This window comes from Hyalella azteca, unplaced genomic scaffold (genome assembly GCF_000764305.2).
Source record: "Hyalella azteca isolate HAZT.00-mixed unplaced genomic scaffold, Hazt_2.0.2 contig7890, whole genome shotgun sequence".
Taxonomy (NCBI): domain Eukaryota; kingdom Metazoa; phylum Arthropoda; class Malacostraca; order Amphipoda; family Hyalellidae; genus Hyalella; species Hyalella azteca.
The window spans coordinates 77,135-103,397 of record NW_025937999.1 but is presented as its reverse complement, the minus strand read 5'-3'; the positions used below and the strand labels follow the sequence as shown (position 1 = coordinate 103,397).

The 26,263-nt window shown below is 40.6% G+C and overlaps 1 long non-coding RNA gene across 2 annotated transcripts in view; it reads left to right on the top strand.

The window, feature by feature from the left end:
* The first annotated feature begins 21,348 nt into the window (after positions 1–21,348).
* Positions 21,349–26,263, top strand: part of LOC125178208 — a 29,584-nt gene continuing 24,669 nt past the window's right edge. The window contains exon 1 of one of the 2 annotated variants that reach the window (XR_007156824.1): positions 21,349–21,936. This is a non-coding gene — a long non-coding RNA (uncharacterized LOC125178208). The remainder of the gene's footprint in view (positions 21,937–26,263) is intronic. The other variant, XR_007156823.1, reaches the window with a different exon arrangement.

The following is a 26,263-nucleotide window of genomic DNA, read 5'->3' as shown; positions in this document are numbered from 1 at the left end:
CGAAAGTTGTGGCACTTTCTATTATATGATGTGCGTAGATTTATTTTAATTGCTTTCCCGTTGTGTCGTACGATATTATAATGAGAAGTTAACAGATGTTTGCTATTCTGTAGCTCCTAAATACATGTTTAGAAAACTATTCATGATAATATTGGCCCATTTATATGTAAATTCAAATATGCCTTATAATAAATTGTCAGCAACTAAAAATCATTGTAACGAGTTATGCGTTATATTGCAAGAAGTGACTTGAGTGATATTTTCAAACATTGAAATAATCTTATTACATGTTTCTTTCTTCAGGTTGACCCTGGACGAGGTGTGACAAATACTTCTGGAATAATCTGATGATGATAGTGATTTTGAAATCAATGTTGCAATCGAGCCTCCCATTGAAGAAGCAGCTGCTGGTACTGACTGCGACTCGGATGCCTCCGACAGTGAAGTTATATGCAATCCCAATCATTTACCATGAAGAAACTTACTTTCCGAAGTACTCACTGACAAAAGAGATCATCAAACGTCATCTCCTGATGATCAGCAGAGGAAGAAGAAACTCAGAAAATAGAAGGTGGTTTGGCACAGAGACGAAAGAAAAGTTATTGATAGTGTTGGAGATTATGAAAAGCAAACAAAGGAACAACAAGTAGTGAATGAGAGTATTTTGAAATGCATTGGACATTTATCGGAGAGTATCGGAGCATAAATGCACAAGTGGTAAATGCTTGGCGTCAGTGCAGATGAATACATGCTGACATGAGCCTACTAGACATTTCCAGGAACTTAGTTTTAGCCTACATTGAAGGCCTATGGAACAACCAGAAAAGCAACAGGTCATAAATGCAGTGCTGGTAGTGCAGAAGAAAGTGAGCGGTACAACGGAAAAGGCCATGGGACTGCAAGAGGAGAGCATTCACGCAGCAGATGCAAACAGTATCAGGGCAAAACACTTCACATATGCAAGATGCGCAAGGTTCTCTTGCATCCTGACTGCATGGAAAAATAACACACTAAGCCACAGATACTCTACTACTTAGCTTTTGAGAAACAAAAAGGAGTCTGTATGCATAGAGCTAACAAAGGACTATATTTATAGGTTTATTTCAATTTCTTCTAAAATCATAATTTTATAGCCGAATGGGCACATATGTTCCCAAGCTGTATTTTTCATAGTTTCTACTAAATTTCCGTTTTGAGTGTTTCAGTTGTTTATTGACATCATAAAGAGTCATTTGGCATGAAAAATTCTGAAAATTTCTCCTTACATAATTCTCGGCATTAATGGGTTAAGGACGCATCGAGAAATGAAAAACTATAAAAAAACGTATGCGTTACGTAAGTTCTGTTGCCTTCACATGACTCTCAAAACACTTCACTACGCGTCAGCAACGATGAAACGTCACAAAATGTCGCCATATTTATTAAAAAGCCTTTAGAATGGAAACCTACCAAATCCCTATATTCCGTCATGATTACAGTGGCAGTGACGTTGCACGCGTTCTGATGGTAATTGGATTCTTATGACTGGCGTTGCACACGTTCTAGCAATGATTGGATTCATTTGACTGTGACGTTGGACGCGTTCAAGCATTGATTGGATTCTTCATATTCTTGTGACTGTTACGTTGGACGCATTCAAGTGTTGATTGGATTCTTGTTACTGTGATGATGCAAGCACTGTTTTTTTTTCAAAGAAACAGCTGTGGCATCTTGCAGAGACTCATCAGTGATGATGATGGAGTGAATTTCAGTGAAAGTGGAAGTGTGCTGGACGTTTCCAATTTGCTATGTTTACCAGTTTACCAGGTCCTGCTTTCCAATTTGCTATGTTTACCAGTTAATATATTACCCCTCTGGATTTCCACACTGTAGGGGAGAGTCTAAAAAAATCTCTGCTTTGCCACTATGCTACCGCATTTACCCTAGTCCACACTCAGGATGATGTATGTTTTTGGTGAATTTTCCCGTGCATTTTCACTTTTTTTAAGCTATTGCTGTGCACAGTTGGCGCAATGTAATGAAAATTGATTCTCTTCGCGCATGTGTTCGCGTGTCTAGAACTTTATTTTAGAAGAAATTTTCTCCAAAGTCATATGGCAACACTGAACACCTACACCGTCTCTTTACATTTTGTATGTATAATAGCCGCAGTTTACAATTACCATACGTTCCGTATCTGACAAGGCGGACAAGCGGAAGAGTCATAAGTAACCCGGACATGTCTTACATTTTATTATTGTCAGTTCGACTCGCGTAGTCAATATACTCGCGTATATTGTCGACTAAAATAGTAGAACTATTTAGCTTTCTAAAGTACGGCGTACGGCGCATTTTTTTACCAGCATAGTACGGCGCACCGCGCAGGTCGTTAAAATGACAAAATAAATTCCCGTGCACCTGGCACATCTTCCTGACCATGGACCCTAGTGCCATCATGAATTGCACCATCCCATTTTGATTTCTGGCAAAATTGAAATATTACATATTACTATATAGTATATACTAATATATATTTAAAATACTTTGATGAAACTTTAAAATAGTTTATAAGATTAGCTGTAACGCCTGTAAGCAGTAAGCCTGTAACTTGATAGAGATTCAACAATCAACACACATATTTCTTACAACTTTGATATATTATAGGATTCAATATTGATTTACTCAAAATTGATTTAATATTGACTTAAAATAAATTTAAACTTTGAAATATGTTTTATGTTAGACATTAATTCGATTATTTCGATATTAATTTACTTAGAATGATACACTCTAAACTTTTAAATTAGTTTAACTATATGTCTAACTTCCTACAGGAGCAAAAAAAGCATAGTTATTGCAAACCAAACAAAAGGAAAATGGCACGGCCACCGGGCCACAGCATTCGCATTTCGCACAAAAACAAAATAAGGACAGCGACCAGCGAAGTGCGAACCAACCAGTGTAGGAAGTTTGAGAAATAATTAATGAATGTTGACGTTGAGTATGTGTATGTATAATGCTTCTGGAGACACTGATTTGTTGCCGGGCGCCGGCACAAAACTGTAGATCTATTTCTATTGCATCACATTACTTTTTCACATACTGTAGAGACAGTCAAGACTCAAGTGTCGACCGCCGCTCCGAACAGCTCGACAAAGAATCATTTAAAGCTGGTTCACCCAGTTTCGGACATTGACTTGTCCGCACAAGCAGGACAAAATGCAAACGCACTGCGCCAGATACAAAGCATATGAGATTCCCTGTATTATTACGGAAGATTGTTATAAAAGATTATTTAGTGGGAAATTTCAAGAGATTATCGGTGAGCAATTTATAATTTACCACAAATGCGGGTAATTTGGAGCTTTTGAATAACCGGTACAGCCTTGCTATGGAGTTTGGGGTTGGGAAATGTGAGTTGATTGAAGAACTGAGGCCTGGGGATCATATGTTTTGATAGTGACCAGGTTTTGCATGTTGAACTAGTATAAGGTTGACCCATCAGAAGCCCATTTTTGAGGCTGTAGTTCGTTGTTTGCCTGTGACGTCACAGATCTCAGTGACGTCACGGGCATTAACCAATCACCGAAATGCGATCAAACCAGTCAACCAATCCGTCATGGAAATGATCTCAGTGACGTCACGGGCATTAACCAATCACCGAAATGCGATCAAACCAGTCAACCAATCCGTCATGTAAATGACGGATTTGTTTACGTCTCTCGATCTACGTGACGTAACAAGAAAGCTGATCGGTAAGACGGAACTTCTCGTGGGTCAAACTTATATAGTTCAACCATGAGGTTTTAACATAACATAACATAGTGATCTCGGCGCTGCAGTGTAGGCCTGATGTGGCCTTTCGCCGATTCTTTTCCTTTTCGTGCCTTGTTCACTCCATGAGTATACTTGTATACTTGAATGAGGTCCCCACGCAGACGTCGATAACTGAGGCTTGGAAGCTTCATAATCTTTAATCTTTCTTCATAGGACTTGCCCTTCAAGCCTGGAATTATCCTTGTTGCGCGTCTTTGAACATTCTCTATTAAATTTTTGTCCTTTTCAAATCTCGGTGACCACACAACGTTCCCAAACTCTGGATTCGGGCGCACGACAGCCACAAACAACTGCTTCATCGCTTCTGCATCTAGGAACTCGTATGAGCGTCTGATTAATCCAAGAAGTTTGTTGGATGTGTTAGCTTGCGTTTCAACATGCTTAGAAAATTTTAGCTCCTTGTCGACATAAACTCCGAGATCTTTTTCCACACTTTTGCGTGCTTGTTGGTGAAAGACTGTGCTTATTGTAGGAATGTCGCAGTGTTCGTGTTGTGTTTGGGAGGATGTGAAGTCGGACCAGTGTGTGTTGGTTACAAACCAGAGGGCTCTGTTATGTACAGTCTGCAGTTTGGATTTGGACGATTTTGATTGTTTGTGTAACGGTATCGGGGGGAGGAGGGGTAAATGAGGGATGATCTAACAAAGGAAAGGTATAAAGCGCATTTTATGTTTGGTGGGAGGTGGTAAAATCGGTGTATTTTGTGTAGATTCGTGAGGGATATTGCTTTTCTAGTCGCTACTTTGGAGCTGAAGCCGTGTGTAGTGAAGTGTAAGCCTAAAACTGTTCCTTTGTTCCTGTATGGATTGTGGATGTTGTCTATGAAGGTATCGGAAGTGTTTCGTCTAATGATGGGTATAATTTTATATTTATTTGTGTTTGTCCTTATGAGCGATTTGTTTTCGAAGGTGTTGATCTGTTGTATGGCGTGTTGTGTTTATATTTCTTCGTGGTTGTGTGGGTAATATCCTGTGGTTATTTGTGTTATGTCATCTGCAAAGGCTATATATAGGCTGTGTTGGGTAGTGATGGTGGGAGGTCGTGGGTGTAAAAGCTGTACACTAGTGTACAGTGTGGGGGAGAGACAAGCCCCTTGGAAACACCTGTATGGAGTTGTAGTGGGGGACCTATGTGATTTCCTATTTATATGGATGCTGTTCTGTCTGTAAGGTAGTCAGAGAGTGTTTTGGTGAAGGACGGGTGGAGGTTGAGTTCGATGATCTTTTATTGAAATCCGGTGTGCAAAACCGGACGGTGCGTTTTTAGAGCGCACCGGATGGTGCGCTCGGTGCGTCTTTGTGGTAACATGAGTCGGATTTTGGGTCACCGTACCCGAACGCGATGGCTTGCAACTGCCGCCCAGGTGCAGCGTAGACCGTCGTGTAGGTGGTGTGAACGAGTAGAGATAGGCGTCGTTTGGGTGCAGAGTCATCTGTGATGTACAAGTGAGGGACTGGTTGTAGGTGTTATATGTAGATGGCTGTTGGTTTAGGCCGAATGCCGCTCCCCTGGAGCTTTGGAATTGTCGGTGTTATTTGTGTACCGCGTTGGACGAGAATATTGGTTCGTGCAGGAGATCGGGTATGTATGTGGCTATTGTGTTCCAGGTTTTGTGCGCTTATTCGTGCAGGGCGACGTTGATTGCGGGTATGTGGCCTGTTCGTGGAGTGTTTTCGAGGAAATCAAGTCAGTCCGGTGGGTGTTGGTGACGAATCTGAGTTTTTTGTTCAGTATCCATTTTATTTGGGAGATTGCTGTTCGTGACAGAGTGTGCAGTGGTATGGGTGGGTAGGTAGGTGAGGATCGTACAAATGCCATATACAATATGTCTTTTAGATTGGGGGGAAGGTTGGCGAATCGGTAAAGTTTCTGGAGGTTTCTTCTGGAGTGTTTGTTATCGATAAAAATGTCGGTTGTAATTTTCCTGCTGATTTAGATTATCAGTTATTATCATGAATTTTGACGTGTTTGTTTCAATCTTTCATTTCTGCTCGAATGTGTTTCTGTGTGATTGCGTGTTCTGTTTGTTGTGTGCCTGTCTGCTGTGATCTGTGTGATATTAAAGTCGGCGAATGCAATGCAGTTGGCATTTGGTAGAGGTAGGAGATGTCATGGGTGTGGTAGCTGTAGAGTGTGGGTGAGAGACAGGCTCCTTAATTGGGGACTCCGGTGTGTAGTGGGAATGAGGAGCCTATAATTGCCTATTCTAATTGAAGCTGTTGTTTCTGTAATAAATTTAATAAGTGTTCGTGAAAATGAAGGGTGTAAGCTCAGTTGTGTGAATTTATATGCAAGTCCAGTGTGTCAAATTCGGTCGAATATTTTTGTGACTATATCTATTTTGTGTTTATGTGCTAGCTAGGTTGATGGAGAGTGTTTGGCAGAGTGTAGCTAATGCAGAGTGTGTTCCTTTTTGTTTTCTGAATTCGTGTTGTGAGAGGTTGAGTAAGTTGTTTTTTTCGAGGTGGTTATAAAATCTATTGTTGAGTATTTTCCGTGCATCTGCAGGAGGGAGACGGGGTTATTATCTTTGACTTGATGCTGAGATGTATTAGGTTTTGAGATGAAAATCATTATGGCGTGTTTGAGTGGATCGGGAAAGTCCCCAGCGGTGATTGACTGATTCAATATGTAGAGTAAAAATTGTAGCGTGTTCTGGGGGAGATGTTTTAGTTGTAGTGCGGTGATGCCGGTTGGACCCGGGGCTTTTTGTTTGAATGTTTGTAGCGATCGCTGGAGTAGTCGAATGGTAATAGGGGGAAAGTCTAAGCGATGTAGTCTCAGGAGTTTTCCAGTGTGGTACGTGGTGGTGGGCTACGTGCGATGTTGTCCATGCATGTTCTTAGATGATGTCAATTTTTGTTGTGGAGTATCCAATTGAATGTAAATGTGCTTGAGGTTTGGGGCTATATGTTTCGTGTAGAAACCTATCATTCGTTTGGCGGAATTCAAATCAATTTTTACAACACTTATCTTTAACTTCACTTCTTGTTGGTTTGTCTGTCTGTCTGTCTGTCTGCTACAAATCTTATAATCGATATTTAACACACTTCTACCTGTCCAATCGATCTGAAATTTTGCACACTTGCGTGAAGTTGGAGACAACGCATGAATCAATTTACAGAATAAAAAATTTTATAAATTAAAATTTTTTTCATTATTAAAAAAAATTAAAAAATAATTTCGTCTGCTACAAATCTTATAATCCATATATGACATAACTTAACCTGTCCAATTAATCTGAAATTTTGCACAATTGCATAAAGTCAGAGACAATACATGAATCAATTGACAGAATAAATAATTTTGAAAATTTACAAAATTTTGATATCTTAAAACAATTTTGTAAACAATTTTTCTTAATATTTGAAAATAAAATTAGAAATTCATTGTACATGTGTAACATCCAAGACACTGGATTATTCAGAAGTGTTGTTTCTAAAAAGTAATTTTTAAACGCATATTATTTTGTGTCTTCTTTGAGTTCAAGTGCTTTTATAAAGGTCTTGCCATATTTTTGATTGTAGGTTTAGGTAAGCAGTTTGTTGTTGAGAGCGTAGTGAGTGGAATTGTCTATACAGCGCTATTGCATGGTGGACAATTTAATGAGTTTGTACGTGCATGGTGAAGGGTTGCTATAGGTATGTGTTGGTATTATGCGTGTTTCGTGATTCAGTTTTATGCCAGAAATCATCCGGTGTGTGATGTGTTAGAAATTAAGGCAAGGTCTGTGGCATTTTGTACTAGCTGTGTCCATTTTTGCCGTTCATCTATTTTACCTATAGTGTTGGGTCTGGCGATGAGGGTACTTGTGATGTTTGAGCGAGTCATTGCATATGAGGTCCAATTTGCTTTATGAAATGATTTACGTGGTCGGATTGGAATTAATATTGGATTAGCCCAGATGGTGGCAATAATTGCATGCATGGGATATGGTCCGAAGGTGTTAATGGTCCTGGTTGGAGACGCATATTGTGGAATGCTTTGTTATCATAGATTACTCTATCTGGGCATGTCGTGCTTCTGCATGTGGGTGATGAGAGTGGGGAAGTATATATATAGGGACCTATATGTGTGCATTTGTTTCGGGCAATATAAGCAAGTGTAACTGCATCTGCCTGTGAGGTTTGACCTTGAATTATTATTTTTTGCTGTATAGGTGCAGTTAGCACCAAGTGTTCTATGGTCGAGGCCGCAATTCAAACATTTCTTGTGGTCGTTGGAGCCTTGCGTGTAATATGGTCATGGGCTGCGCACTCTGAACAGAATGGTGTGGTGGCTGTGCATAGGGGGTAAGATGGTCCTCGAATTTGTAAAATTTTCTGCATTTCAGAATGTGAATATATTTCTCTTACTCACACTGGCAGGGGGTGATGAACATAGCAAGATCTTTGTTTAAGATTCGTTGGGCGATTGTTGTGTCAGTTATTATTTTGATGACGTGGGTGTCATACTTGATTTTAACCATTCCGTGGATGTGGATCTATAGTTCTGCAATCGCGTTATTTCGGCCTTGATCTCAGTTGAGGTTCGTCCGCCTATATCTCAATCGAGCTGACTGTCAAATATTGTGCGTTTGGATCTTAGGTCAGGAGAGACGATTGGTGTTTAGTTAATTTTATTGAATGCATGTTTTTTGGAGGTCATTCGGTCTATTGCTGAGATATCGTCAGTAACGGCGCAAAAACCTGTGGTGGTGTCAGCCGGATAAATGGAGCGTTTAGGTCGATAACTGTGGTCAGGAAGATTTGTGAGCGGTCAATATTGAGTCTAAGGTAAATTTTCTTGAGTTTAATTCTGTAAGTGGGTGGTCTTGAGCGAGTGGGTTTAGTCTGAGGGCATAGTTGGGATGAGACGAGGATGAATTACGGAGTATTTTTGGTCATTGCGGGTAGTCTTGGTACTGAGGGAGGAGGGTCAGAGCCCCGGGCTTACTGGGGGCAGCCCTGAGAGCCCGCGGGACCTGGGCTCCCCCTCGGTCCCCCCCCCTCCCCTCGGAGGGAGGGGCATGAGATGAGACGCGCGCAGGGAGATGCAATGGCAAATATGCACACAAAGAGAGGAAGAAATAGAGGCAAATAAAACAAGTCACAAAATTCTAAGACGGAATTGCCCTTTTCATGAGCTAGGATCCGATCTATGGGCAAAAGGTGTGTTACGCAACACTGCTCAACAGAGTGATCTCGAGATAACGCTCTAACACATCTAATGATCTAAGATACGAGTTATCAATCATGTTTCAGTTCAATGTTAATTGGAAAGTTGTTACCCGATATCACGGTGTTTGGATGCATGCTAGAGCTACAGCTAGGTGGACGATTATTGAAGCTTGTTGGTAGCCATCGGATGGGTGTTGGCCACCTGGCCATCCCATAAATAGTAGCACAATTTTAATGGCAGACGGTAGCTCGGATAGATTGTACAGTAGCGCGCTTCTCTCTCTTCTATTGGCTGCACGTGTGTGCCAATTGCTACCGTTCGCTGCTTCTGCTCCCTCATTGGTCCCGTTGAGATTACATGAGAGAAGAGCTCCTCTCACTCCGGTCGAGGGATCAAAGCTGAACGCTAACGTTAACAATATAACGATCATCACGTTGATCTCATCATGAACTAGATGAGTATAAAAAACTGATGTAGCCTTTTGTGATTGCCAGCGAGATTTGCAATTTCAGAGTACGATTATGAGTTACTAACTTACTGTCTTAATGGTGAATATAATTGGGATAACGTCTATTCCTAAGCTAATCCCTGTGAAATATATAAACTAAACCAATAAAAAAGTATAAACAATGATAATTTCGTTGATTGACGGGATGCAAATCGTTTTGCGTTCTCAGATCTCTTTGGTATCCATGACGATCAAATGAAGTAACAGCGTCATTTTATAACAGTCTTTCAATAATGCAACGCGCGGAGAGTAAGAAATGATGGCTGCCTCAGCCTGGTTCCACGAGGCTCCTGGGTAACTAGGATAATCGTCTCATATCTCCACGATCTCGAACAATTTCAATAGGCATTGAAGATCAGTTAATGCACCGGGAAGCCTGACCAAGAACTATAATCCCACATCTCATAAGTGTATAGGAGTGACAGCAAGATGGGTAGGTGAGGGTTATGAAGCAGCAGACGAGTGGATGGTATGATGGCATTGCGTGTTCCATAGAGCACGAGCGCGGCGTGAAGTACTGCAGTGCAGTGGTGCGCTGATGGCCGCTGATACCACGCCTGACTTACGGCCAGAACGTGACGCCTCAACCGCCTAACTAGTGCACCAGATCACGCTACGGTGCCTAGCTCTCACGCATCGCAAGTCTCCAGCACTATTTCCTATACTCATAGGGCAGTATTTTGGTGATTATCGCTGTTATTCTTCCATTGTATTGTTTTGTATGAAACCTTCATTGCTTAAAAAATTTCTTCCTTTTATAATTGTAATCATTGGTGATTAGAAGCTGCAATTTATTAGAATGCAATTCAATTAATTGAAAGCTATCATTTATCTCTATTTGAATTCAATCAACTACAACTTATCGTTTTAAATGCTGTGCAATTACAAAGAAACTGAAAATTTTATATTGACAGAGTCGAAAGCTTTAATATCAAGCGAAATATTTCCCTTAAAGTAATACTCATATTTGTTCTTAAACTGCCAAAAAATATCTACACTGAAACAGAGATCTTATTATTGCAATTAAAATATAGTCCTACAAGGCAACAACATTGATATATAGGAATGACCCAATTACGTAAGTCCTTGCGTTTTCAAAACAAGAAATCTTAGGCATTTTTGACCGCTTTAATTAGCATTTCATCCTAAAGTCGTTTCACGGTATCGTCTTCAAAGAACTGTTGGCAAAACAAGTTAACAGAATGCTTGAAACAGGTTAATCATCGGGCATGCCATTAATATTGACACAATATATCATGGTGCCAATATGCCCCATAAAAAACATACGATTACACACGGTGGCTCATACAACAAAATTGTCCTAGAAATCTTGGAGAAGCACATGACCACATAAGAATATTAAACTATGGACGATGAGGCTACGCAAGAACGTTTAGTTTCTCACGTTAAAGAGAAAAATTGTCAATACATCAAAAAAAAAACATAAAATAACTTTCTTCTCAAAACTCATGTAAAGCTGGAATATATAAATGCAGTAGTTTGGAAGGCTCAATTTCCTGCCACATAATGGCATTGTAAAATATGCCTCAGTATTTTTCGGAATATATTCCGGAATAAAAATATTCTGAAAAATATTCCGGAATAACATGAACGCGTTGGAATTACGCGTCCGAGGTCCGGCGTAATGTCAGGGCGCGGATGAAAGTTTCGTTCCGGCGCAGCAAGCTGATCCGAAAATAAGCGAGCCGAAGCTTGCGTGAACTGTTGACATCGCCAGCAGACGAACTGCAAGCATCGTACGTGTTGGTAAATAATCGAATTATATACCGCAAATGAAATTAGATAAACCAAGCCGCGGTAATATCTAAGACCGTCTGCCAGCCGATCTAACCGCAAATCTGAGACCCAGTTCAAATTATTGTCTCGCTTGCTGACTAACCAAAGAAGCGTCCACTTGAGATGTTCAATTCTAATTGTTTTTACAAAATTGGGAGCAACTTAGTGGACAAATGTTGCTTCTTAAAGCGATTCCATATCCTTTACACTCAGTGCGGGATTAAATTAAGCCGCTCAAGCACTGAAACAAACAACAAACGCGCAATAGTGCAGCATATGGAATGAATTTCGTCTAGCCAGCTTGACTACAAATTAAATATGATGACAAGGGAAATATCAATCCTATCCTGAAAATATGTCACTGATCCAACATACTTCCATTTTAATTAATAAATGCCGTAAGATATTATTCTCTAAATATTTTAGGTATTGCAGTCCCGCATTATATATATTTTGTCTCTGTGCCGGCTATACGCGCAGGCAATTTTGTACAAAATAATTTTCAATTCGTCGGCATTTTATTGAAAAATATTACTTTTGATAAACGAAAAAATTATTCAGGAGTTTTAAGAATATTTTGGGGGCTGAAGCCCCTTAAAATAGGCATTGTGAAGTTACTCATGCCTGACCGTAATGAGAAGTCCGGCGCTGAATTGCGTTTGCTGTTAAAATTTCCGGTTCAGCTACTGAAGTTATTCTTTTAAAAAGTTTCAAACTTGAGTCGTTTCACCTGCCGGTTGAAAAACTCCCATTCAACGGATATACACGATGGTGGCCACCTGACCATCCATTGAGATTCTCAACAGTGTTAACGAGACAGCAGATATTCTACTTAAGCTTAGTTTTCCATTTCATTTAAAATGATGAAATTACGAAATTATTTTTAGCTAACCCAGCTGCATGAGTCAGTCGAACACGCATGTCATTCACTCAGTAACTCGGCAGGCCAAGCAAGCGACCGCAAGCTTGCCGCTCTCAGTGACACTATAGCCTTCATTGGCGCTTGCCTTCATTGGCAAGCGCCCTGCCAATGAAGGCCGGCAGGTGTTAATTAATTGCTTATCAAGACAAGATCTCTAAGTCAACCGTCCTCGACATGATCTTCAAGTTGCAACGGGATCCTGAGTCATCGATAACATGATGGCGAAGTCCCCACTTAACCATGTGAGAGATTAGGGACAAAATTGTGAAGTCTAGCGTGAGGAATAATCTCAATATACGACAATGAAGGATCTCAATTATGATCTCGATGTCCCAACTTGATAGTGAAGGATCTCAATTATGATCTCGATGTCCCAACTTGATAGTGAAGGATCTCAATTATGATCTCGAAGTCCCAACTTGATAGTGAAGGATCTCAATTATGATCTCGAAGTCCCAACTTGATAGTGAAGGATCTCAATTATGATCTCGAAGTTCAAATTTGACAGAGAAGGATCTCAATTATGATCTCGATGTCCCAACTTGATAGAGAAGGATCTCAATTATGAACTCGAAGTCCCAACTTGATAGAAAAGGATCTTAATTCCGATCTCGAAGTCCCAAATTGTTGATGAAGGATCTCAATTATTTATGATCTCGAAGTCCCAACTTGATAGTGAATTAAGGATCTCATTCATGATCCCGGATACCGAAATTGATCATGAAAGATCTCATTCACGATCGTGAAATTGTATCGGACAGGAAGAATATTCTAAGATTATGATGATTGATATCATGATGATTGTTGATGGTATTTGATGACAAATTAAAATAACCAAGTAAGTAAGAACTTGTAAAACAATCGTGAGGAATAACGGCGTCAAATTGAAGGATGTCAACCTTATTGTGAAAAATAACAAGATGTACTCATATGATAACAGCATGGTTGTGAACGAAGTTATGATATTGCAGATGACATAATAGTCAAAATAAATAAATGATAATACTAAACGTGTATCGACTGACAGATGAGGCTCTGTAGCTCAGCATGGTGTAGTAGTGTCCATTTATTGAGGGTTCGATTGCCTATAACAAGTAATTTTGCTTATATTTTTGTGAAATATATAACACAATAATAATGTTGATGCAGCACAATGACAGTGCTGATATAACACTCTAACAGCGCTGATGCAACACAATAATAGTGCTGATGCAACACAATAATAGTGCTGATGTAACACAATAATAGTGCTGATGCAACACAATAATAGTGCTGATGCAACTTTCTACGGATAAGATGCATGCATACCTTAATTTACTGACATTCAAATTTTACGAGGATTATCAAGAAATTATAATGTTGGGATTTATGAACATGCAATTACAATGCGGGGATTACAAAGGACGTTGATATCATTACAGGACAACGTAACACAAACTTCTCGCAATTCCTATAGAGGGCGTCTGACTGACGATATATACTTGCTGTGGTGTTGTGGCTGGAGCTATGATAGCCATTAAAGAGCTTATCCAGTTAGCGTGAAGACTATAACCGATGGCTACAAAGCCAATGTAAGTAGCGAGGTCGTCTTAGTTAACACTTACTGCAATATCCTTCCTTGTACACCACACGGTGCACAAGGAAGGAATTTGGATACCACTAAGTACACAACGTATTTGTACATCATGCACTACAAGGAATTTGTACACCACTACGAGGAATTTGTACACCACTACGTACACTATACGTATTTGTACACCACTTCAAGGAATTTGTACACCACTGCAAGGAATTTGTACACCACTTCGAGGAATTTGTACACCACTTCGAGGAATTTGTACACCACTTCAAGGAATTTGTACACCACTGCGAGGAATTTGTACACCACTTCAAGGAATTTGTACACCACTACGAGGAATTTGTACACCACTTCAAGGAATTTGTACACCATTGCAAGGAATTTGTACACCACTTCAAGGAATTTGTACACCACTTCAAGGAATTTATACACCGCTACGTACAAGTTCTCTGGAAACCTTTGCATGCGCAGCTGAAGCTCGACGGTGAAAAGTCTTGTAGTAGCAGCCACTGCGTCGTGTGTGGAGGCTTTTTAAAGTTTTATTTTACCGACGAATCTTCAACATTTGGACGATTATGGTTTGGCTTCGATTTTAGATGGGAATTCTCTAGATTGAAATCTGTGAAGTAACAAGTAAAAATTGCTTACTGTTTAAAAAATTGTTGTTAACAACTGTGCGTAACAAGTAAAAATTATATTGTTATTTGCTCATGACCTAAAGGTGCTATTAAATCAGATGAGTCTGATGTATGGTACCTTTACATCGCAATTATAGTGCAAGCCAATGCTACATGTTCCGAAATAACAATATACCTGCGGTATTATTCTAACAATAAGATATGGTGCTGATCACTAGTTTTATATTAAATCAGATTAAGTATGCTTTATCCTTGAGCTAAGTAGATTCAAACCAACTAATGAATATGATAGGACAAAATAAAAGATGAAGATTAAAATTTTCCAGAATGTTCCCTCCTGTTTATGTGCTTTTAGCAGACCATCAGTTGCGATTATAGTACAAACTGTTATAAATCTGTGATCATGTCTAAAAACGCCCAATTCGTGCCTCGAGCTGTTATAAACCTGTAAAAAAGCAAGGCCTTGGTGGAAAATCGCACAAAATATTGAATTTAACATTTTCGTGTGCCTCGAGCTGCCGCTTACGATCATCGTAGAAAATTTTACCAAAATCTGCCTTTGTCATGTAAAAAAACACAGTATTCGAGCGAGTACATGTGCCTCGAGCGAGTACATGTGCCTAGAGCGAGTACATGTGCCTAGAGCGAGTACATGTGCCTCGAGCGAGTACATGTGCCTAGAGCGAGTACATGTGCCTAGAGCGAGTACATGTGCCTAGAGCGAGAACATGTGCCTAGAGCGAGTACATGTGCCTCGAGCGAGTACATGTGCCTAGAGCGAGTATGTGTGCCTCGAGCGAGTACATGTGCCCAGAGCGAGTACATGTGCCTCGAGCGAGAACATGTGCCTCGAGCGAGTACATGTGCCTCGAGCGAGAACATGTGCCTCGAGCGAGAACATGTTCCTAGAGTGAGTACATGTGCCTAGAGCAACTATACTCGCTATCACCGTGAAGAAATTTCACGGAATCTGCGGCGCTGCTCAAGAAGTTCCCTGTCCCAGCGCCCGCGGATAGCAAATAGAAGGAAGATGCGGGCCTTTGACGCTAATTTGCAGGCTGAACGCTTCGCAGATTGAGTTTAGCGGAGCACAGATTGCGTCTTTGATGGCAGATGTTGGGAGTCTCTGTATCTACGACGCCTGCGACACCCATGGGCTGGGTTCCCAGTCATTGTTATGGTGATCGCTTCTTTACGAAGATCGTGGGTTTCGTGAGAGTGATGGTGCGTTCGTATTACAAGCAGATTGTAGTTAACGACACAATTTGTGATATTGTAATTATTTTCGTAATGTTTAGGATTTCTGAAGCATTCTTGATTGCGTAATGAACAATGGAGCACAATGAAACATTGATAACACTAGGGATATGATTGACACATTGGCCCTAACCTAACCTGACCTAACCTAACCTAACCTAACCTAACCTAGCCTAACCTAACCTAACACGTTGAGTGCAGAACGACGCGCGGTGGGTTGCAGCGTCTTTTTTCCGGACAAATTCCGCGATTTGGTTTTTTATTTCAATTTCGTTTGTCGATAAAAATTTATGATTGCGGTTCCACCTCGTTAAATTTTAAACTGTACAGAAAAAAAGAAAATTTAATTTTTGCACCGGAACCTACAAATTTACTAGTATATTTTGAATTAAATAGGTTTTTTTATCCGCGGAATTGGCCGTTTTTAGGCCATCTGACAGGGCGGGTGGATCGTGTCGCACTCAACGTGTTTATGAGCTCGTGATAAAACGAAACTAATGAGTCACTTAACTGCCACAAGAGGAGCAATATTGCGCCGGACTTGTTTCCTACCAACCAAGTAAATAATAATTCACGCGAGTTACATTATTAGCGCATGTAAGCATCAACACTGAAATCTTTTTATTAAAAATCAATATTTGCAACGTTAGTTACTTGAACTACTGAAAGCAAAAACCTAAATAACAGACCTAAATAACAGAAAAAAACCTAAAAACAGAATAAACTGTCGCCTGAAATGCTGACCATTAATTGGACATGGCCGACGCTTGGCTGACAAGAACGTGAAACGCACACGAGGCTCTTGGAGGGCCGTGGTAACGCACACGAGGCTCTTGAAGGGCCGTGGTAACGCACACGAGGCTCTTGAAGGGCCGTGGTAACGCACACGAGGCTCTTGGAGGGCCGTGGTAACGCACACGAGGCTCTTGAAGGGTCGTGGTAACGCACACGAGGCTCTTGGAGGACCGTGGTAACGCACACGAGGCTCTTGAAGGGCCGTGTTAACGCACACGAGGCTCTTGAAGGGCCGTGGTAACGCACACGAGGCTCTTGAAGGGCCGTGTTAGCGCACACGAGGCTCTCGAAGGGCCGTTTTAACTCTCAAGAGGTGCTCCAAGTGGCCGTGGTAACGCTCAAGAGGTGCTCCAAGTGGCCGTGGTAACGCTCAAGAGGTGCTCCAAGTGGTCGTTTTAACGCTCAAGAGGTGCTCCAAGTGGCCGTTGCAGCGCTCAAGAGGTGCTCCAAGTGGTAACGCTCAAGAGTTTCTTGATCTGCGAGCAACGCTGAAGTCACCGCCTCTAGGGCGCTTATGCCTCCGTAAGAAGATGGATGGCTTGCCGCTGTCTGTTCCTTATCCATAATGGCGGCGCATTATAGGCGGCTTACAGGCGGCCAGCGATGAGCCTCGTCTCAAGCCACAAGCGGGGGGCGTCCTGAGAGTCATGCCGCCCTGCGTATCAGGAGAGGTCATCGCAGCGCTGCCTGTGACACGTAGCACCTCAATGTGATCAATGTGGTCAATGTGATCAACGGGGATAATGTGATCAATATGGTCGATGTGATCAATGTGGTCAACGGGGATAATGTGATCAATATGGTCAATGTGATCAATGTGGTCAATGTGGTCAATGTAATCAATGTGGTCAATTTGATCAATATGGTCAGTGTGATCAATATGGCCAATGTGATCAATATGGTCAATGTGATCAATGTGGTCGATGTTATCAACGCGATCAATGGGATTAATGTTGTCGATGTGATCAATGTGGTCGATGTTATCAACGTGATCACTGAGATTAATGTTGTCGATGCAATCAATGTGGTCGATGTTATCAACGCGATCAATGGGATCAATGTGGTCTATATCTATATGGTGAACGTGACCAATGTGATCCATGTTGTCAATCCGATGGGAGTAATGAAAGAAGTCAAATGCATGATGTGTTGAATTTAGAGCATGTGAATAATGTGATGATTGTGGTGGAAGTAACCACTGTGGTCGATGTGATCAACGTTATGTTTGTGGTGATCATCAGCAATGGGATTAATATAGTGAAGATGATTAATTCGGGGGATTTGCTGCATGTAATCAATTAACGAGGTGAAGATAATTGTTGAGGTGAATGTGATTCTTGTGAACATTAACTTGAAACTTATGTACTCGTTGGATGTGGTGAATCATGTCAATGCATGTTGCAGGTATAGTAAATGTAGTTGATTAAGTAAAGAATATGAGTGTGTTTAATCAGGTCAACTTGGTGCATATACAAATAACAAATATAGGACAATGAAGGATTGGAATTATGTTGGTGTGTGGTTGGGCTGAACACTGTGATGAATGCAATGAATATGGCGAATATGATATAATCTAGTATAACTGATTTATTGCATGGTTGAGGAGCATGTACATATCAGGTGAATGAGGTGAATATAATGAATATGATAGATTTCGTTTATAAAATTAATGTGATGGATATATCGAATTGGATGCAAATGTTTAACATGGGAAATTTAGAGAGTGCGATGCATGGAGTGAATATGCTGAATATTATGGTAGAGATGAATAAGGAGATGTGATACATTTGGTGAACAACTTGAAAAAGATGAATGATGAATTTAATGAGGAATTAGAATTCCCTCTGCTTAAATTGACTAACCCTCATCAATGGCGAGTTTAAAAGGATTTTGCCTAGGCCACTTCTGCGTTATGATATATGCTTCAAGTGGTGTTTCAAGCCGCTTAAGTCACCTCTGCAAGTTCTAAGATAAACCTACTTTAAACTCCTGCTTCAAACCTACGTTACATTAGAGCTTGTTTCCTTAGAAACAAAACGATTATCTTTCTTAAAATTCAAATGAAGTGCAGAGAGGGTATAACACTTCGTACTTCGTTTCGAGCAGCCGCAAAAAAATTACCGCTCCAAGTATGGTAATGTTATTCTTGTACCGTGGGTTTAACGAAAAATAGAATAGAATATGTAAAAAGATTTTCGACACTGGCCCTGACAAGAAAAGACGTGTTGTTCTGAGAGGCATTAAGATCAATATCACTTCTAAAATGGGTCGCGAATCATGATGCATGTTTTTCAGACGTTATCTAAAGTACAGAAGGACCTGCCTTATAGGCATTAGGCCTTCGGGTCTTGTTGAGGATATCTTCTGAGCGCTTGTCCTGAGGCTGAGATGAATATTGATCTTAGAACCCTTCTGAAGCTCAAAGTTCGCTGCTCAAAAATACAAGCGTTATCACAAGTGCATCAGAAAACTATACCCTAAAGGTTTGAAAACAAGCATGACAATTGAAGACTTTGATCCCGATTTGATGATCAACGTAGAGCTCTTTGGCCATCACCACGTTCAAGTGAAAGTTGCGTATCTCATCTCATAAGGCATATATATCGCGGTCCCTTGTCACGTTCTCGCACCAAGTTTCAGGTTCGTCACGCACTATATCTTTCTTTTTAATACCGTTCCATTTGATTTGTCTGGCGTAATTGTATATGGTTTATGAATATGGAAATATTTTATATAATTTTGTTACGTTGAAGTCGAACAAAAGATTTAGTTGAATAACATATGACATATTAGGTACGTATAGACAGTTACAACATCACATGCAACCATAAGTGAGAAGGCGGCGCATCAGCGTGATCGTGGACTACGAAGTCCTAAACTTATCACAAGGTCATAACGATAACCATCAAACATTTTTATTTACAACACAGGCCGTAAATAAATAAAAGTTACGTGTTTCAAAAATCTTTATCGTTAAGAGTTACTCCCACGCGAGCACTTACATGTGTGAAGCTCTCATAACGAAGTGTCGGTAGCCATATCAAGTTCATTAATTGAATGGATTGATGGACAAATTAGTATTAGTCAAATATGCATGCAGGCATTACACAAATTATTAAGCAATTATTAACACCGCTTTTTCATACCGGCAAAATTTACTTAATGCAAATTTCCTACTTATTTTCTAAATGATATTTCTTTAAAAAATTCTAAATAACCTCTAAAGTTAATCTAGAATGTAATAATCTTTAAAGTTAATCTAGTAAATCACGTATCTAAAGTTTAAAGATTAATGTCAATGCAGCGCAGTACCTCGCAGCTCCAAATTTATTAAAAACGTATTACCCCATGATCGGTATAATTATTTGCATCGCACTATGCTTAGAGCCCTAATCTTTTTTCCCGCATTATTCTGTGGACAGTTTTATTCTTTATACCGTATTGCTCTTTTAACCACTCTGTTCTTAGCGGAATATTATTCTTAGTGCCTCTGTGTTACTGATGCAGCAAATTTCTGTGTTACTGATGCAGCAAATTTCTATGCAGTAAATTTCTGTGTTACTGATGCAACAAATTTCTGTGTTACTGATGCAGCAAATTTCTGTGTTACTAATGCAGTAAATTTCTGTGTTACTAATTCAGTAAATTTCTGTGTTACTGATGCAGCAAATTTTTGTGTTACTGATGCAGCAAATTTCTGTGCTACTGATGAAACAAATTCAAACATTTCAAGCAGTTATCTGTGGGAAGGATCAATCCCATATCACTCCTCCATAACTGCATCGGATCAGACTAATTAATTAAAGTTGCGAACGTATCGTTTACTTATAGCTACATTAAGATACGTTTTAGGCAGGTTAGAGACTGAAACGACAATCACAACAGACAAGTGAATTTATTTCTTATTTATTTTATATAATTTAGTCCGTCCGGATCCACCCATGAATTGAGAGGATTGTTGCGTGTGAGGGTAAGAGGGTAAGGACCTATAATTTGGGCTGTGTCTTGTAGGGGTGTCTTCTTCCAGCGAGTGTGGTGGGTAAGGGTGAAAACATTTCATGAGGTATATCTTTGAGATGAATATGTACCTGGTGGTGGTACGCTTTAAGAGGTACACTTAAAAATGAATGTGACCTAGTATGGCTTGGGTCTTAAGTGGAGTGTATCAATTCAGAGAAGAATAAGTACCTGTTGGGAGTATTTTTCATTAGGTGTACTTTATAAAGAATGTGGTATATAAGCACTCTTTATGGGGTGTACATATAGAGAAGAATGTGCACTTATTAAGACAAGGCATTTACATGGAGTAGCCCTACTGGAATGTGTACGCAGATGAAGGAGATGAAGTTGCAGCTGGTGAGTGAAACCGAAGAGCCAAGAGGCAAGACGAGGAAGAAGTGCTGAGGAGTCGGAAGTATAGGAGAGTGAGATAGTAAGTATAGTAAAGGAGAGTGAGAAAAATTGAAATTTTAGTGGAAGGTTTAAGACTATATATGAGGAGGTAAATGAGCATTATGAGCAGGATGAGCATTACGGATGCGAGGGGATAGAGGACATCAAGAGTAAAAGGAGCATTAGACACGATAGGTGGAAGAGTTGTATCAGCATCAGAGACGAGAGGACCAGGATGAGGTGGAGGAGTTGTATCAGCATCAGAGACGAGAGGACCAGGATGAGGTGGAGGAGTTGTATCAGCATCAGAGACTAGAGGACCAGGATGAGGTGGAGGAGTTGTATCAGCATCAGGGACGAGAGGACCAGGATGAGGTGGAGGAGGAGAGTGCAGGGAAGCACAGCGCTGCGCACGCCGGTCCAGCAAGTGGATTGGTCGGCGGCGGCGTGTGGCGCGAGTCCATGTGTGGAAAGCCTAAGCGTGCCGAGCTTGCCCATACCCATCACGACCGTGAGCGCGTCGACCCGTTCTCGGCCTCTGCCTTGTTCGTTTGCTTCGTCGTCCACAACCGCCGCTTCTCTTGTTCAATCCATCTACTCTTGTTCCATCCATTCGCGTCTGTTCTTCCGCCCTTCAATCCGAGATCTTTAGTGCTAAAGTTTCATCTGAGATCGTCACCTGATATCTGCTTTGGTGGTTAGCTCAGCTGTTCACAACCATCACTTCAGCGGTGACATTCGAGATCTCAGCATCTGCACTCTCCTAGTCATCCAATATCCCAGAGGCCAACTTAACTTTTGCAATAAACTTGAGTTAATCGAAACATCAACGTCACAAATCACTCACAATTCCTGCCACAAAGTTATCTTCTACACTCGCTCCTCAGCAGCTGAAAAGTCTCCCCTCTGCTGTGCTAGTGCATTTTCTGAGTCAGCTTGACTCATCTAACGAGTTGTGAACAACTTACGTCCTTGTAATTACTTCGCAGTCTTCAGTGGCTCAAGAAAGAAGCGTGAAGTTGAAGCTTTTGTCTGCGGTAATCAGAGAAAAGCAGCGATGGGCAACATACAGGTCAGTACTTATATGTGTTTTTCATTAATTATATTATTGCAGCTTTTGCGAGAAATTTCCGTCGACGATAAAACATCCGGGGATGATTCCCTGAACTATTGCCGTTCAAATGGAATTCTTGCGAAAGTGGTGTTCTATTTAACAATGAAATTTACGTTTTTCCATGTTTTTATGGCACTGCAACATGTGCTGATATTACCCTGAACTGCAGCGCCGGTAATGTTATGGCGTCGTATCCTCTTACTGATATTACCCTGAACTGCAGCGCCGGTATTGTTATGGCGTCGTATCCTCTTACTGATATTACCCTGAACTGCAGCGCCGGTATTGTTATGGCGTCGTATCCTCTTACTGATATTACCCTGAACTGCAGCGCCGGTATCATTGGTAGCAGCTCCATCATGGGTGGCCACAGCATGACCGATAGTTTTCCGACGCTGGATAAGTGCTGTACGTATATGGACAAAAATATTAATTACTTCGATGTTTTTATTAAACGAGAAATCAAATAAAGTTCGTATTGTGATAAAACACAAATTGCCTTTAATTAAATCAACCTGAGTTAACTCAATTCATTAGCCCGACCCAGCGTAACCTATCTAAACAAAACTTTATTTGTCCTAACTCAACTCAACGCGTCATAACGATGAATTCTTTTATCCCAACTTATATAATCATGATTTGCCCTGCAGCTGAAGAGTTTTGCGACATTAAATTGGGAATGCTTTTGGACGTGCAACATAGATCAGTTAAATTTACGAGCATTAGCTTAAATGTTCCTTCTTCGAATCTTATATTATTTTAATGCATATTGCAGTGCTTGTTTCACAGATATGAGTGATAAATACGCTCGTTGTTGTGATGAGTTTGTGTGCTGTGAACATCACTGATAAATAAGCTCGTTGTGATGAGTTTGGGTGCAGTAAACGTCACTGATAAATCAGAACTTCATTTATGTAAAGAAGCATTGCTTCATCAGATGAGACTCATCATTGATCGTCCATTGCGTGAAATCTTAATATAATGGATCCCTGGTCTTCTGTATGACGTCTCAGTTAACTGATAAGTTATGTAAAGTTATCATCAGAGCGTATAAAGAGAGAACTTGTAACTTATCATTAGTCATCAGTAAAACGGCAGAGTAAATTGATAATTGATCATTAGTCATCAGTATAGCTTATATATTAGGGAACTGATGATATAACATTAATCATCGATAATGTTTGTGGGGGGACTGACAATTAAATTATCATAAGATACAGGTAGCGACTAAATTATTCGTTATACCCCATTCTCTTCAATGTTTTCTTGAATAGCTCCAAAAATAATGAATTTTTGAGCCTAAGATTTGATTGACCTATGTAGTATGCAATAGGAAAAATAACACTACATTTTCAGAACAAAATTTAATTTCAAAACGTTTTAACGTGCATAAATTCCCAACACCTTCAGACACAATTGTTCGTAAAGTTGGAAAATGCTAACATTGTTGCAATAATAATAATCTATGGCATGTCCTTCCATATTGATTTCCTCCAGCAGTCTTTTTCTATAGTTTTTGATGAGATTCGCAGTGCTATCCGTTCGGAAATTATCCCGTTGGACAATATAATCGGTGACGTCATTCAAGAGGTGTCGGGTCCTGACATTTGACTGCAAACTCCAAGATGGACAAGATGAAGGAGCTCAGTGTGGATTTGAGCAGCAAAATGATTGACCTCCACAAATCTGGCAATGGTTATGGGTGCATCTCGAAACCCCTGAATATTCTAAGATCCACCGTACTGTCGGTGATAAAGAATTAGTTAATTTATAGAGTTTGGTACTGCTCACACGTTTGGCACTGGATGAGGATGGAAGCCAAAACTTTCGGAACTATCAGTTAAAAAACTGTGTCGTGAGGTAAATATGAATGAAAGAGAGGTGTTGAAGAACATTGTCTATAAATTAGCCAGAGAGGGAACAAGCGTGAGTCAGCGTACCAAACAGCGTTGTCTCAACAAAAATGGTCTGCATAGACGCAGACCTCGACGAGTCTCACTAGCTCCACACACGTGGTCATGTTGCTGATCGTTAGACTTTCGTAAGCTCTTACGTGGTCAAAGAGGACTTTAAAACCAAGTATTATGCAGTGACGAAACAAAAACTTAGCTATTTTGTCTCTCATAGTTGAGGTCCTATGATGTCAATTACAGGCCTCTCTCATCTCTTTAAGTGGGAGAACTTGCACAATTGGTGACTGACTAAATATTTATTTTCCCCACTGTAACTAATAAGTAGTTACCAGTAATCAATAAGAGTGAGATCCTCACCCAAGGGGACACTTTAATTTAACTTTCAATGGCCATCATTAGGCCCAATAAATTTTTAGCTCATAAAGTGACTTCGCCTGTAATGAAGTGTCGCTGCAAATTTCCCACTACTGTATGTCAGACTACGAAGTTTAAGTAGGACCGACTCTGACGTCGGTGTTAAATTGATTATAGCCGTCAGATACTATGCCGATCCCGACTTGCGTCCTGGTTCCTCTCTTATACGATTTTGACTCAGACGCCAGGGTAAGTTGCTGCTTTGGTGGTGAAATCTAGCTTGGAATACTTGATGGAATATCGTGATTTTTGTGTATATAACGACTTGTCATGCGTAGATATTTACTTTGTTTTCTGTTGTAGGATCGTGCGTTTTCTCAGATCTCAATGCTCCAGCTCTCTCCTCGCATTTTGCTCTCATCGCACTTTAACTTCCTCCGCATTTAATTTGTTAGTTCGTTTCATATGCCGCACCTCTGTAAGTCATTAGTGTTATTTGTTTATATTTATTTGCCGTTTATCTTTAATAAACTTAAAACGTTTGTTCGAGTAACTATCCGCTCAGTCCAAGCTCTTGCTGATAAAACCAATAGGGAAGTTGCATTTAATTTCCGGTCATTGGTGGACGTGACAATTAGACCATCCGAACTTTGAGTGACGCGATTAATTAGCTATTATACAAGATTAGTTCGTCACATTGCCGTTGAGCGATTTGCTTTCTCGTTACTGTGATGATTGGTTATAATTATCAAACCGTCTTTCCTCTATTTAAGTCTAATTTTTTCCTCCAAACTATCTAGTATCAAAAAATAATGTAAAACTGTCGTAGAACTTTCGACCACGAAAAATGTTTCTTTGAACATCCGTTGTTTTAAGCGCTTGAATCTCCCTTCTTGAGGGATTGCTGAACGATTAAAATTGTGAGCCTGTCCAGCAGCTTGCGTCTTGAGGGAACAAATGCTGAAATAATCACGGCTCATATTAAATACTGCGCATTTTCTTTGTATTCTCGCTTTGCAATGATTGGGCAAGCTAAGGCATTTGTTGGCTCGACGTACAATAGACTTCTTAACGAATGCTGGCATTGCCGCTAGCTTGATTGTCTCCAATGTATTCTCCAGGGAGTTATAATTGGGTACCTGATAAGACTACGTACTCACGTAGGTCTTTACAGTCAATTGTGCTGGCAAGAGTTTTGTAAGGAGTTCCGTGCAGCGCAACTACGACGTAGACGCGACCATCTGTGCTATACGGTGACCAAGTGGATGTCTGCACACAGCGTTATAGGTGGAGTACATGTGTTGTTCTTGTGTGATTATTTCTTGTGTGATTGTGTCTTGTGTGATTGTGTCGTCTTGTGTGATTGTGTCATCTTGTGTATTTGTGTATGCCAGTATTCCCAAATATTTCTGCGCTGAGCCAAACTTAATCAATAATAATAAGTTCCGCAATTACTACAAGCTCTACGATGATCGTCATGAATGTCACGACTATGGATTTTGTTTTTGTGGTATAACTGCAAAGTTATAGCAATATTGAGGTTTTCGGAGGACTTATAGGCAGCCTAAAGCTGGCCGCTCTTCAGCCGCCTGTAATGCCCCTGCTACAAGTGTAGGTTAGGCTCGTGTCACCAGACACCAGAAAAAACTGGTCAAAATGTCTGCTCGGCGGCGATTGATCTGCTCAGATTACGCAGCCTCTGCCCATGGGAATATCTTGGCATATTTATGGCCGATTCACCGTCGGCCAGCCGAGGGCCGAAGAAGATTCGTACTATGGGTGGTCTACGGATTAAACAATTGCTTATTTTGGGGCGTTTGTGGCGAAGCAAGCGTGGCTGAATAATTGCCCGGCCACACACGCGTGTCTGGAGACGAGCCTGTGGCTGAGAGTGGCTTGATCCTGCACCACAGACTCGGCGTGTTGCACTGCAGACTCGGCGTGTTGCACCGCAGACTCGGCGTGTTGCACCGCAGACTCGGCGTGTTGCACTGCAGACTCGGCGTGTTGCACTGCAG